This window comes from Aotus nancymaae, unplaced genomic scaffold (genome assembly GCF_030222135.1).
Source record: "Aotus nancymaae isolate 86718 unplaced genomic scaffold, 86718_ANA_hifiasm-v0.15.2.pri h1tg000001l, whole genome shotgun sequence".
NCBI lineage: Eukaryota > Metazoa > Chordata > Mammalia > Primates > Aotidae > Aotus > Aotus nancymaae.
In genome coordinates, this window is record NW_026988412.1 from 13,415,811 (window position 1) to 13,430,691 (window position 14,881).

A 14,881-nucleotide genomic window follows, 5' to 3' on the forward strand; every position below is an offset into this window, starting at 1 on the left:
GAAGCTCCCTAGGAAAAGCTGAGGCTATTGCTACCTGGAGTTTGGTATGCTGGAGAAATCAGGAATGAGGATAGACAGGAGGCAAAGAGAAGGTTCTGGAGAGTCAGAGTTTGGTCCAGGCCAGTGAGAGGCTTAGGAACCATCAGTGAAATACATATGGCAAGTGAATCCATGGGAATGGGCGATGTCACACCAAAGAGAAGACAGAGTCGTAAGGAAAAAGAGGAAAAGCAGATGGATAGAGGAGGGCTCTCCCGGACCCAGACCAATGCCAGCCTCAGTGCCTTTCTCAACACAGCCTCATACTTTTCATGCCCCTATTTCCCTCACAGTTTACAGGACTCTGTTTTTTCTCCCCTACTAGACTCTACCTGGAGAACTCTCCCATTTATTAGCAGTTTTTGCCAGCTTTTCCAGGCAGTGCTTATTTTCCTTGGAAAAAGCATTTGGCAAAATAAACCATATTTATTTGTGGATGTTTACTTTCACGCTATAAAAAGAAAGTTGACCAACATGAGAAATGTCTTCTTTCTCTGCTCTTTTTCTCTGGTGCCAATGCAACAAATAGAAGAGTCAGAGGTGAAGGACCAACCCAAGGATGAAGGCACTGCCCACAGGCCCCAGGCAGGTGTGTGGATGAGGAATCCGTGCCTGCACATAGCACTCAAGATCCACCACACTGACTTCTTTAAGGGAAATGAAACGGAGCCCTGTGCCCCAGAAACTGTTCATCATATGGTTGTGCATATTTATATAGAGACTGATATATTTTTAGTTGGAAGGAGGTAGGTTTTTTCTCAGTTTCTATGGCAAATTCCTTGTAAAGTCTACATTTGTGTAATGAAAGTAATAACACTGAATCGGTCAATTTCCCCAAGCAGGAAATGGACCCTATTATCAGGTTTCAAAATATGTGAACCTTTAAAACAGAAGCCTATGAATGTAAAAACGTGGAATGCTTTTTTAAAAACTGTAGAATTCTCAGCTATGAAGTTACAGTCCCCAGATGCTCCCCAGTTTCCTGGGGCAGTAGATGTGCACTTATTCTCTTTGGGAGAGTGGGGAGCAGGGCCTCCCCGCATGACTCAGCTCATCTTAGACTTGTTCCAATGGGGAACAAGTGCACATGGTTACTGAGCACTTGAGATGTGGTGAGTCCAAACTGAGATGGGCTGTAAAAGTCAAATCCACACTGGGGGAAGAAGGTAAAATATTTTTATATTGGAATATTTCATGTGGAATAATAACAATTTTGATATATTATTATCAAAAGGGTTAAATAAAATATATTATTACAATATCTTTTCACTGTGTTAGGGTTTGTGCTGTGAGTTTGTTAGAGTTACCATTAACCAAGTACCAGAAACTAGGTGGCTTATGCAATTGATTATTTATTGTCTGACTATTGTGGAGGCTAGAAGTCTAAAATCGAGGTGTCAACAGGATTGGTTCCTTTGGAGGGCTGCGAGGGAAAGATCTGTCCAGGCTTCTCACCTTGGCTTGCAGATGGCTGTCTTATCTCTATGTCTACTCCCCTCACCTTCCCTCTATGCATTTCGATTTCTGTGTCCAAATTTCCCCTTTGTTATAAGAACATCAGTCATATTGGATTAAAGCCCACCCTAATGTCCTCACTTTAATTTTATAACCTCTGTAAAGATCCTATCTCCAAATAAGATCACTAAACCAAAATTAACTGCAGCCTCTCACTTCCTAGATTCATAATAATCCTGGGCAGCACAGGGAACATTGGCAGGCATCCTCACCTCCCTGGATTGACCTCTTTACCATGCTCCTTATCACTGTGGCAAAGCACATTTCCTTTTTAGAGAAGAGACACAAACTATTCCAAGTCGGCAGAATTGCCCAGAGGAGATAAGGCTGCACTACATTAACCTTCCCACCCAACATGCTCCTGCCTCCAATAGGAGGGAAAACAAGACTCAAATTAATTTGGGTTATTACTGACATACTTAGGATAGTTCACAGATTTCAGTCTGAGTTTTCCTCCCAGGTTTGGATGTCTCCAACAAAGCTTTCTCTGAGATAAAGGGGCATGTCAGTCACACAGCTTATTTCTGACTATCTAAGATTTAGGAGATAAACATTTCTTGCAGTGATTGTCATCCACATGGCTTTATTAAATGCTTACATAAAAGTACTCTAAAGGCAGTGCATGACAGGAAGGCCTAAGTAGACCACGGAAGAAGAACTTGGCAGAGATGGCTGGTCACACATAAATACCACATTAGTACCCTGTGAAGTTGAATTAGTCATAAATCGATTGGGCAGCAGTACACCTTGCCTTTGTGTAGTGAGTTAATATGCAAGACAGGGCATGGTATCTCCCAAACCAGAAACGGGAAAAAACAGAACATTTGCCATAGGCCTTTCCTCATGTTATTTTAATCTAACATCTAACTGGTTTATTGAAAAGTCATCAATCTCTTCGCTTTCTACCTGTGCTTATTTCTTATTGTAGTGCAACAAACTCCATCTGTCTGAGGTAGCTATGTCCTGCCAATTCCTGTTTTAAGATCATATGTGGCAGCTTGATAATTAATTTAATTGATTTAAATCCAATCAAGTTTGTTTAATGAATGCCCTCCATGTATTCATACCCTTTACCCTGAGGCCTTCTAGCACTTCCTACTCTGGAGGTGCCCATGGCACTTCTTCAAGTCAGTGGGAAGTTAGCAAATGGGAGGAAAGTAAAGGCATGAAAAGCATGTTTACATTTCTCTTTTCTCTCTTTCTTCTCTGCAATTTCTTGTGATAACAGGTATAGGCTAGCCTAGTAGAGAGATGTGGGTGACTAAAAGAGGAGACCTCAGTCACCTCAGTGGAGGTCAAGGCAAAATAGTGAGTCCCAATCATTCTGCCAGCACACCACAGACACAGATGCAAGCCCAGCCCTGATCAGCCAAGCCTGGCCCAAGCCAACCAGTCTCTCAGTCAACCTGCAGATTTGTGAGAAAAACAGAACAAAACAAAATACTTCATGCTTTAAGACATTATGTTGGGGATAATTATACAGAATTATTGTGATAGCTGAGAAAAGGGAAGATTATAGAAGGTGAACATATGAACACTTTTTGGCCAAATAGGAATTAATAATGCATCTTGTCAAATGCATACAAATCTTGCCATTGCAAAAATAATATGTCATTTGACTATTCTATGCTTTATGCCAAAAATCAGAAAGGATGTAAAGAACTTCTTCAAAGAGAACTACAAACCACTGCTCAATGAAATAAGAGAGGACACAAACAGATGGAAAAACATCCCATGCTCATAATTGGGAAGAATCAACATAGTGAAAATGGCCAAACTGCCCAAAGTAATTAATAGATTCAATGCTATCCCCATCAAGCTACCAATGACCTTCTTCACATACCTGGAAAAAAACACTTCAAACTTCATATGGAACTAAAAGAGAGCCCGCATAGCAAAAACAATCCTAAGCAAAAAGAACAAAGCCAGAGGCATCATGCTGCCTGACTTTGAACTATACTACAAGACCACAGTAATCAAAACAGCATGGTACTGGTACCAAAACAGAGGCATAGACCAATGGAACAGAACAGAGGCCTCAAAAGCAACACCACACATCTACAATCATCTGATCTTTGACAAACCTGACAAAAACAAGCAATGGGGAAAGGAGTCCCTGTTTAATAAATGGTGTTAGGAAAACTGGCTAGCAATGTGCAGAAAGCAGAAACTGGTCCCCTTCCTGACACCTTACACTAAAATTAATTCCAGATAGATTAAAGATCTAAACCTAAAACCTAACACCATAAAAACGCTAGAAGAACCTAGGCAAAACCATTCAGGACATACGCATAGGCAAGGATTCATGACTAAAACACCAAAAGCAATGGCAACAAAAGCCAAAATAGACAAATGGGATCTAATTAAACTCCAGAGCTTCTGTACAGCAAAGGGAACAATCATTAGAGTGAACCGGCAACCAACAGAATGGCAAAAAGGGCTAATATCCAGAATCTACAAAGAACTAAAACAGATTTACAAGAAAAAAAAAAACAAACCCATTCAAAAGTGGGCAAAGGATATGAAGAGACACTTTACAAAAGAAGACATCAATGAGGCCAACAAACATATGAAAAAATGCTCATCATCACTGGTCATTAGAGAAATGCAAATCAAAACCACATTGAGATACCATGTCATACCAGTTAGAATGGTGAGCATTAAAAAATCTGGAGACAACAGATGCTGGAGAGGATGTGGAGAAATAGGAACACTTTTACACTGTTGGTGGGAGTATAAATTAGTTCAACCATTGTGGAAGACAGTGTGGTGATTCCTCAAGGACCTAGAAATAGAAATACCATTTGATCCAGTAATTCCATTACTGGGTATATACCCAAAGAATTATAAAGTGTTCTATTATAAAGCACATGCACATGTATGTTCACTGCAGCATTGTTAACAATAGCAAAGACCTGGAACCAACCCAAAGGTCCATTATTGATAGACTGGATAAAGAAAATGTGGGACATATACACCATGGAATACTATGCAGCCATAAAAAATGATGAGTTCGTGTCCTTCATAGGGATATGGATGAATCAGGAAACCATCATTCTCAGCAAACTGACACGAGAGCAGAAAACCAAACACCTTCATAGGCAGGTGTTGAACAATTAGAACATGTGGACACAGGGAGGGGAGCATCACTCACTGTGGTCAGTAGGAGTGGGGTTAGGGGAGGGAGAGTGGGGGTGGGGAGGGTGGAGAGGGATAATGAGGGGAGAAATACCAGATATAGGTGATGGGGGGATGAAGGCAGCAAACCACCTTGCCATGTATGTACCTACGCAACAATCCTGCATGATCTGCACATGTACCCCAGAACCTAAATTACAATTTAAAAAAAATGGCTCAGAGGCTGGGACTACTGCGGGAGTTGTCTTACCCCTACTCTGAGCTCTGTCAGCATCCAGGCATAGGGCTTCTCCTGGGCCTTGGCAGTAGTATAGGACCAGTTTGTTTCCTCCTGCAGAAAGCAAGTTAACCTTTCCTGAATTGCCAACAGCGCTGCATTAGTCTAATCACACATGAACTCCAAGAAAACAAGTCGGTATGCTTGGTATTGTATTAACTGTTTTCCTCTGAAGCTATAATAACTTTGCCTTCCTCTTGCCTTTGATAGTATATTTGTGAAGATTTTGAGCTGTAATAATATTGATGACAGCCTAGCCAAACAATTTTCTTATTTGCAGAAGGACCTGTTTTTTCCAAAAGGAAATATATGAGCACTGCTAATCTATTAAAAAGAAAAGAAAGGTAAAAAAGAGGTTTGCTTGTTTGAAGCAGTTTGGAGAGTACAGTGAAGAAAGATCCTTTTCCAACACCCTGCTTTTTCCCTCTCCTACCTCCCCTGGCTTTCCCATGAGGGGCCCTCTGGCATCACAGACTCATGCAGAATCAGTGCTCCTCAAAACTTAACAAGCATAGGAGTCACTGGAGTCTTGTTAAAAACTGAGGTTCAGATTCAATAGCTCTAAAGTGGGGCCTGAAATCTGGATTTCTCACTAGCTCTCAAGTGATATGATGCCGCTGGTCAGGAGTATACTTGGCGTGGCAAGGACTTAGGATATTACAGAACAACTTGAAAAAGACGGACTTGTCTTGAGTTCTTCCATTGGCAAAGAGGGAACGTGACTCCAGGGAGGTCACATTTAATGTCAGAGCTGGGAATCCTCATACACAGATCAATGTTCTCTCTTCCCCATCTCTCTATATTACCCAAATCCCCACAGGTTCATACTAGACAATAAAAGAACTAGTTAATAAAAAATACTGACCTGACCTTCATGCATGCTTTTCCTTTCTTCTGTTAAAAGATATTCTAACTTGCCAAAAGACTGGTTTTAAAAATCAACTAGTTCCAGGAATTTCACAGAGCAAAAATGCACACAAAGACTTCTATTCTACTTGTTTAAATTTTATTTTAAGTTGATGGGTATATGTGCAGATTTGTTACATAGGTAAATGTATGTCATGAGGGTTTGTTGTACAGATTATTTCATTACCTGGCTATTAAGCCTAGTACCAAATAGTTGTTTTTTTCTGATCATCCACCTTCTCCTACCTTCCACTCTCTGATATGTTCCAGTTTGTGGTGTTCCCTTCTATGTGTCCATGTGGTCTTACCATTTAGTTGACCAGCAATCCCATTACTTTGGTTGTATACCCAAAGGGGTATACATTGTTCTATCATAAAGACACATGCATGTGTACGTTCATTGCAGCACTGTTTACAATAGCAGAGACATGGAGTCAACCTAAATGCCCATCGATGATAGACTGGATAAAGGAAATGTGGTACATATACAACATGGAATACTCTACAGCCATAAAAAGGAATGAGAGCATGTCCTTTGCAGGGACATGAGTGGAGCTGGAGGCCATTATCCTTAGCAAACTGATGTAGGAACAGAAAAGCAGATACCACATGTTCTCAGTTATAAGACTTCTAGTTTAAAATAGCATCTTGTTACAACTTCTTATATACCACTAAAACACATGTAAGTGAACAGAAGATAAAATAACCAAAATAAAACAAACTGATCAGTGCTGAGTAATCCAGTTTCAGAATTTGGAAAGAATGTTCTGTCTCTATGAAGTCATTATTCATGAGACAAAGCAGCTCTACTGGCTCAGAAGGATGAAGACGAAAATGCCTTCCACCAGTTTGACCTTGACTCATAGAAGTTTGATATCTAAACTCCCCCTCCCTGTGAGGAAAGTTGGCAGCCCTTCCGTGCATCGGTGTTCTTTAGTAAGAGAGGAACATCAGGCAATTTACAAAGCAGGAGACATGGTCCAGTGCAGCAACGTCACACTAGATGAACATGCTTCAATAGCATGATCGCACTGGAAGCTACACACATTGGCGCTAACTCAGTTCGGCTTTGATGTGGGAGAGGGTTTCCATTGTCACCAAAGTTGGCAGACAAGCTCTGGCTGATTCGCAGGCCTTGTGTCCTGACCAGGGCCCAGAGAAAAACTCCTCTCAACCTAAGCAGAAAACAGCAGTACGGAATCTCCTTTAAAAACAAAACAAAACAAAAAATCTGTGGAGATTAAGGGAAAGATGATTTCATTCTGAAATCTCGGAGATGAATTCACAGAGGGAGGCAGCATTTTTGGCTTTCTGAGACATACTGCATGCTTTGCTGAGAAGCGTCTCCCCCACCTCTCTGTAACTGGCTCATTCTGCTCTTTGTTCAGGTTTTAGTTCAAATGGTAGCTGCTCAAGGAGTCCCTTCCTCACCCACCAGATTAAAGTGGGACTCCTGTCACATCCTCTCAGGTTACCCTATGATTTTGTCAGTGTACAATTGTTTGGGTGATTATTTTGTATAACGTCTGTGCCTAATAAATGTGCCCCTGAGCACAAAATAGATGTTCAGCAAACACTGTTGATTGAACGTCTGAGTCCTATTGATACAGAAGACGTGTCTTCATCTACATAAAATCGACACAGAAAGCCATAAGAAAAAATAATGAAGATGAATATAGAACCTCAGGGCAAGGTACAAAACAGTGAGCTGAGAGGAAGGTGACTGAGGAGACAGGGGAGGGTTTTAAGGACACTGACGTTGTAAAATCCAATTAAAGTCCTCACGAGAGCTAAGATAAAACAGATGCAGCATTGCTGAAAATCTAGCCCATGATGGGGCAGAGTCTGTGAAGGTCAGAACTGAGAGATTTTTCTCAGAACCAAAAGGAAAAAGATAGAGACAAAAACAATGCAGTAAAAAATTAAATATAAAGTGTTAGGGAATGAAAATGTAGCTTAAGACTTATAGGCATATTTGATGAGAGACAAAACAAGGAAAATGAGAACCAAAGACAATAATGATCTAAGTTTTTGAAAAAGAGAAAAGAGTTCAAGAAAGTACTCAAGTATGCTGGTTAAAAAAGCTCACATATTCCAACAGACAACCAAACAAAAACGATAAGAAAAAACACTGCAACTTGACAACCGGTGGATGCATTTTTGAATTAGTAGAACACGGAAAAAAAAATCCAACAATGACATAGTAAGAAAACACAAATTACTTCCAAAAAAAAAAAAAGAAAGGAAAGAAATGTCAGGAGATGATGAAGCAGAGTCAAGAAAAAAACAAAAAAGGATTGTTATACAGTCATTTTATATACAGTCAAACGACTGTTCCTTGGACAGAAGAAAAATAAGGTCTTAAGTATGCAAGTCTTAAGAAATTATATCAGTCCTATACCCTTTCTGAATAATATTAATAATAAATTACAAAAGTTTACATTCTTGCTGAATGAAAGATGATTCAAATTAAAATGTCATGTTTTAATGTTAAAATATATACTTACAATGTAAATTGAGCAGTCATAAAATGGCATGCATAAAATCACAGCTTGCCAAATGCATAAATTAAAAACTTCAAAGATGAAATGGACAAAATTGCAACAAACGAAAAAGCCATCATTAGTTTTTTTTAGCCTTTGATAGATGAGGAACACAAGAGATAAATAAATGCATAAAGAATTTAAATAATATAAAATAAAAGCTGGAATTTGTAGGGAAATACACCATCCGTAAACAAAAAATATACCTTTTTCCAATTTTTCTTAACATCTTTATAAAAATTGATCATGCATTACCCTCCACAAAAGAATACAATTTCTAATTAACAAAAATTACATTTGCTGCATCTTCTAGTGTTTTAAAACTAAAAATTGCTAGGAAAACTTTAAGCAAAACAAAAATATAACAGACTTTTGGAAAACATAAATTTTATCATAAAATAAGAAGGCACATACAGTGTCATGCCAATAGTCTCAGCTACTTGTGAGGCTAAGGCAAGAGGATCGCTTGAGTCCAGACTAGCCTGAGCAACATAATGAGACCTTTGTCTCTCTCTCTAAAATAAAAAATAAAAAAAAAAAAACTTCTGTCTTTTGTAACAACATAGATGAACCTGAAACCTGAAAGACATTTTGTGGAGTAAAATAAGCCAGGCACAGAAAGGCAAATGTAGCATGTTCTCATATGTGTAATCTAAACAAGCTGAACTCATAGAAACAAAGAGTGAAAGGGTGGTTACTAGGGTCTAGGGATGGGGAAAATAGGCAGATGCTGGTCAGTTGCATGATCTAAAAGGCCTGGAGAATAATATACAGCATAGTGACTACAGTTAATAATATATTTGCTAAGAGAGTAGATCTTAAGCATTCTTATCACACATTCATACCAAAAGGTAACTATGTGAGGCGATGCCTATGTTAATTAGTTGATTGGTACAATAATTCCACAGTATTTATGTATATCAAAACATCACACTGTATGCCTTGAATATATAGAATTACAACTCAATAAAGCTGAAAAACATGCTGAAAAGTAGAGGCAGTGTCTTTCCTGAGCTTGCAGAGCAGAGTATATCTCAAACAGACTCTAAAGCCTGTTTGCTAATAAATGTCTACAGGTGAGGCAGAGCAAGGTCTGAAACTTAGCTTCATTGTAATTTTTTTAGCAGGTCTGTGGAGAGGAGATATATCACCTTCTCCATTACAGTAAGCTGCTAAACGTTCCCCAAAAGAATAAACTGGCTGAGCATGACCTAATCAATTTAAGTCACTTCCCAATAGGACACAAAAATGCCTCAAATATAGCAAATTAATGTCCCATTTTAACTTACTATGGAGACTTCCAGGTGCACAATTTACCTCACTGATTTAAGGTAAAATATTAGAAATAGTTATTAGTATACTACTAGCTATTAAGACTTAAAATGCAGCTATTGTGACTAAGAAACTCATTTTCTCACTTGTATTTAAAGTTAAATTTAAGTTTTCACAAGTAGCTAGTGGCTACCATATTGAACCACATAGATATAGAACATTTCCATTATTACAGAAAGTTCTGTGAGGGTGACATCGGAATCAAGACGGTAATACCATGACTCTTCTGATGCATTGCTTCTCCTGGTTGCATTCCTAGTCCCAACTAATAGGATCCCTGAATTCTCCCTGTTCTATAACTGTGTATTCTCTTCTCAGTTTGAATCTGGGCTTAGTTATGTGACTTGCTTTGGCCAATGAAACAAGAAGAAATGTGATGCATGCAGAGACTTTCTTGCCCTGGCAGTAACCATGAAGACATGTCCACACTATCTGATGGAGACAGCTGAGATATATATGAAAGAAGGCAGCCTCATCCCATCTGAGGCCATTCTGACCAGCTGGCCTCTAGCTGACCCACCAGTTGACTGCAGGTGCATGAGTGATCCTAGCCAAGATCAGCAGAACCACCCCACTGACCTTGAGATTCACAACAGACAATGAATGGTTATTTTAAACCAGAAAGTCTTGGGGTGGCCTTATATACTTTTCCTGAAATATTAGTCACAATCAAGCTCAACTATTGACCCAGCTGTTAAACATAATTGGAGAAGAGGAAACAGAGTCTCAGGAAGATGGTGCAAGTGAAGGATGATACGCTCCAGTTCTCATTTAGCCATACTGGCCCACCCCAAGGTAATTTCTTCCCATTTTTTCCACTCAAAAGGAATGCCCATAAAGGACTTTCTGGCCTCTCTCCACTCTGTTACTTCTTTCTTCCACAGAAGTAGGAGTTGATAATCAGATATATCCAAGGATGAAACATTTGAACAGATATTGTGGGCATGAGAATCTATAAAAGTGCGTGTATAAAGTCCCACCCATTCTCTTTTACTTCCTGACCACCAGGAAGCTCATTCTACTTTGACACTGTGCTGTGAGCATATCTGCAAGGGCCCTAGGCCTGCTTTCCAGAGAGAAGCACCATCCTTGTCCATGCAACCTACTGGAGAGGAAGTTTCAGAATGACTTCATTGCAGAAAGAAGTAAAAACTGTCAAACGATATCATTTAGATTCTGGGTAAGAGATGGGTGACAACACCCATTGGCTCCGGAACTAAAAGCAGCTCAGCTATTACTTAAATATGGGATAAAATTGTCCAAAACTTAAGTTCCATAAATTAACAACAGTGTGATTGGCTTCTCTTTTGGCTACAGATCCTGTGTGCATTTTTTGCATGGTCAGACTCTATAGATAAAAGACAGATGACAGGGAGACAACACCTCATAGCTCATGAAAAAATAATCTGATTAAGTCAATTTAAACCCAGTTGTGGCTTGTTTTCTTTATTCTATATACTCCTGAAATAAATGTTCAACAGGTGAAATTTCAGACATTATAATTAAAATAAGTTTAGGAAATCATAAAGAGAGGTGTTGGGAAAAGAGGATATTAATAAATTACTACATTTATTCTTGAAGAGCAAAAACTTAGAATATCTATGGTTTGAGTTGGTAAAGTGATTAATATAAAATAATGGTATTATGACAATGATAGGAGCCAAGGAACAGAGATAAAGCCAGTATCTTAAATGAAAAACTCGAGATAGGGTTTGTGCCTTTAAATGAACCCAAGTTGCCTAAAATCAAAAGACAAGGTAGGAAGAAATCAATTGAAATCCCATATAAAATGTTGGCACTCCAAAGAGTGCAATATATTAGACATGAGTGGAGTAAATGAAAGAGTTTGAATTTTGTTTTTTACTCAAATGTGAGAATGTAAATTTGGAACAAAGATATTAAAAGGTGCAAGAACATGGATGCAGCTGGAAACCATCATTCTCAGCAAACTGACAAGAACAGAAAACCAAACACCACATGTTCTCACTCATAAGTGGGTGTTGAACAATGAGAACACATGGACACAGGGAGGGGAACATCACATACCAGAGCTGGTCAGGTATTGATGGGGCTGGAGAGGGATAGCAGGGGGTGGAGGCTGGGGAGGGATAGCATTAGCAGTAATACCTAATGTAGATGACAGGGTGATGGATGCAGCAAGCCACCACCATGGCACATGTATGCCTATGTAACAAACCTGCACCATCTGCACATGTACCCCAGAACTTAAAGTGTAATAAATACATTTTAAAAAGAGAATATAGTACCATGACAGTAAAATAAAAGAAAGATAACATTCTGTCTTAGAGCTTAAAAGTGTCCTCCCATTGGCAAATCAAGCCCAAAGTTGGTGAGCACAAAGAACTTGGTGAATGCAGAAAAGGAGCTTGTATCAACAGAGATTTCAACACCATACAAAACAATTGTTTCTTCAAATAAATTACAAATGGGTCTGGTCAAAGCAAAATCGTGAAGCAAAACAATTGTTTCTTCAAATAGACTATAAATGGGTCCAGTCAAAGCAAGATCGTGAATCAAAGCCTATCTCCATTCTTGCGCCAACCTCCCAAAGCTTGCTTTCTAGTCATCTTCATTCTATTTTAATTCACTGAAACCATTATTCTCGTTTACCCCAAAGAGTCTGCATTTTGAAGACTTGCTACTCAGCATATGCCTAAAGAAAATCCACTGTGTTTCCCCACGGAGGATATTAGCTTTCTCCCACACCTTGAGTGTTTCTGATATGTAGCCCCCAAGACGTAACTCAGTTCACCACTGAGTTGAAATATACATTATTTCAACTGTATACCTGCACCTTGTTACTTATTTCTCCCGCACAAGGAAGAATTGATAATGAGGTGTATCAAAGTATAAAACATTGGGTCAGATATTGTGGGCATGAAAATCTATCAAAGGTGTATAAAATATAAAGAAAATCTATAAAAAGTGTGTAAAGTCTCACCCATTCTCTTTCACTTCCTGATCACCAGGCAGCTCATTCTACTACAATAGGTGATAGTCACCCATCGCTCTGTAGCAGATCATCTAAAAAATGAGTGGCTTAAAACTACAGTCATTGTTCTTTTATCTCCCATGGTTTCTGTGGGTCAGAAATTCGGGATCAACTCGGTGAGGCGGTTCTGGCTCAGGGTCTCTCACGAAGTTGCAGTGCTAGAGTCATCTTGATGCCTTCATCACTTACGTGTCTGGTGCCAGGGCTTCAGAAATGTAAAGAGCTAGGGGCCTGAACATCTGAGGCTCCTCAGGCTTTAATTTCTATCTCTATGTGGTCTGTCCGGGTGATTTTTCCAGCATGGTGGCCTTAGTCTAACCAGACTTCTTACACGTCAGCTCAGGGTCCCAAGGTACATGTCCCAGGAAAGAAAAAACCAGTAATGTTTTAAAGTAATGTCACCACTAATTTAGCTTTCAGAAGTCACAAAGAGTTGCTTCTACCCTACTTCATTGATTAATGCAGTTTTAAGAGTCTGTTCAAGGTAAAGGGAAGGAAAATTAGACTCTGTATTTCAATAAAGGGTAATAGCATCACAGTATAAAAGAGCATATATTGGTGCAGCTATATTTTGAAAAAATGCAATCTGTCCCAACTTCTCTTCTGATAGCCCACAGGGTTTTTTTCATTTGTCCTATCTGATTAATCACTATAATAAATAAAAATAAAGTCAAACAAAACATTTGTCAAAGCTAGAAGATAATGTTAATGTAAGATATATCAAAATCAAGATCTAGAATTATCTCTTGGCAGACTTGGACTGTTGAGTTTAAAATAAGATGAAGTTTATAAAGGGCCATGTGTGGGGATTTAAAAATAATTCTATGAATACATAATAGGGAACTCCTGGCTTGGCAGGAGTTCCCATGAAAAAAATCTGGGAATTGTAGTCGATCATAAGCATGGTATCTATCAAGAGTAGGATGTGATTACTTAAACATAAGAGAAGCTGATCCACATTTAGTTTGTATTTATGGAATAAACTATTCATATCATAAGAAGTAAAAGTCCAACATCCCCTGCATTCACTTAACCACTGATTTACATGGTACGTGCTTACTGAGTTCCTACTGTGTGCTAGGCAGTGTTCTAGGTGCTAGAAATATAGTAGTAAACACAACACACACCAAATACTACCTTCATAAAACCCACAACTAGTAGAAAGGAAAAATAAGGAATGAAAAAAATTTCTAGAGGGAAAATGATAAGAAGAAAAGGAAAGCAAAATCAGGAATATATGTTGGGAATGGAAGGGTTACAATTTTAGATAAGTTGGGTAAGGAAGTCCTCATTGAAAGAGGCTATTTGAGAAAAGATATGAAGGATGGACGTGAGCAAGACATGCTGATCTCAGATGAAAGTTCTAGGGACAGGGAACATCTGAAGCAAAGGCCCTGAGTAGGTGACACCTGGAAGTGAGGAGCCCAGTGTGACTGAAGCAAAAACAGGACTGGGAACAAAAGGTGATGCAGTCAGAGAGGTCATCAAAGGTGGATTGTCTAGGGCCTTGTGAGTCACAATTGGAGCACTGGATCTCATTCTGAGTAAAGAGGGGAGACATCAGCCTAAGCAGAGGAATTACATGATCTGATTGGAAATTTAACCAAATCAGCAAGAGTAGCCACTGTATGAAAGGGATCCAGGGAGAATGGTTGGAAGACATTGTCAGTCATCCAGGTAAGAGATGATGGTGGCTTAAACCAAAATGCTAACAGTGAAAACGATGTGATGTTCTCAAAATCTGGATATACTCTGAATAGACACCAATAGAATTTCCTTATTTATCAGATCTGGTTGATTTGATGGAAGAAGCTTTTCTGATGGAAGTTTATCAGAGGAGTCAAGAGGAATACCGAGTTTTAGCCTGAGCATTTGCTGAGATGAAGAAGATTGCAAATGAGAATGTTTTCCATCAAATAATAATAACTCAATTTTTAAATAATTTATTTTAAATACCTTTTAGTTAATTTCTATGGTACTTAGAAAGCCAAAGGGAGAAGATATTTCAAATAAGAGAGAAGCTGATGGTCTACTGCTGAAAAAGTAAAATAAGAAATTAGAATAAATTTAAAACGAGATCTGTAAATGTAGGAATCATTCACAACCTTGACGGAAACA

General features: G+C 38.8%; 1 long non-coding RNA gene across 1 annotated transcript in view; it reads left to right on the forward strand.

The window, feature by feature from the left end:
* Positions 1-1,341, forward strand: part of LOC105732813 (uncharacterized) — a 679,090-nt gene extending 677,749 nt beyond the window's left edge. Inside the window, exon 13 of the long non-coding RNA XR_010343589.1 lies at positions 569-1,341. This is a non-coding gene — a long non-coding RNA (uncharacterized LOC105732813). The remainder of the gene's footprint in view (positions 1-568) is intronic.
* The last annotated feature ends 13,540 nt before the right edge of the window (positions 1,342-14,881 follow it).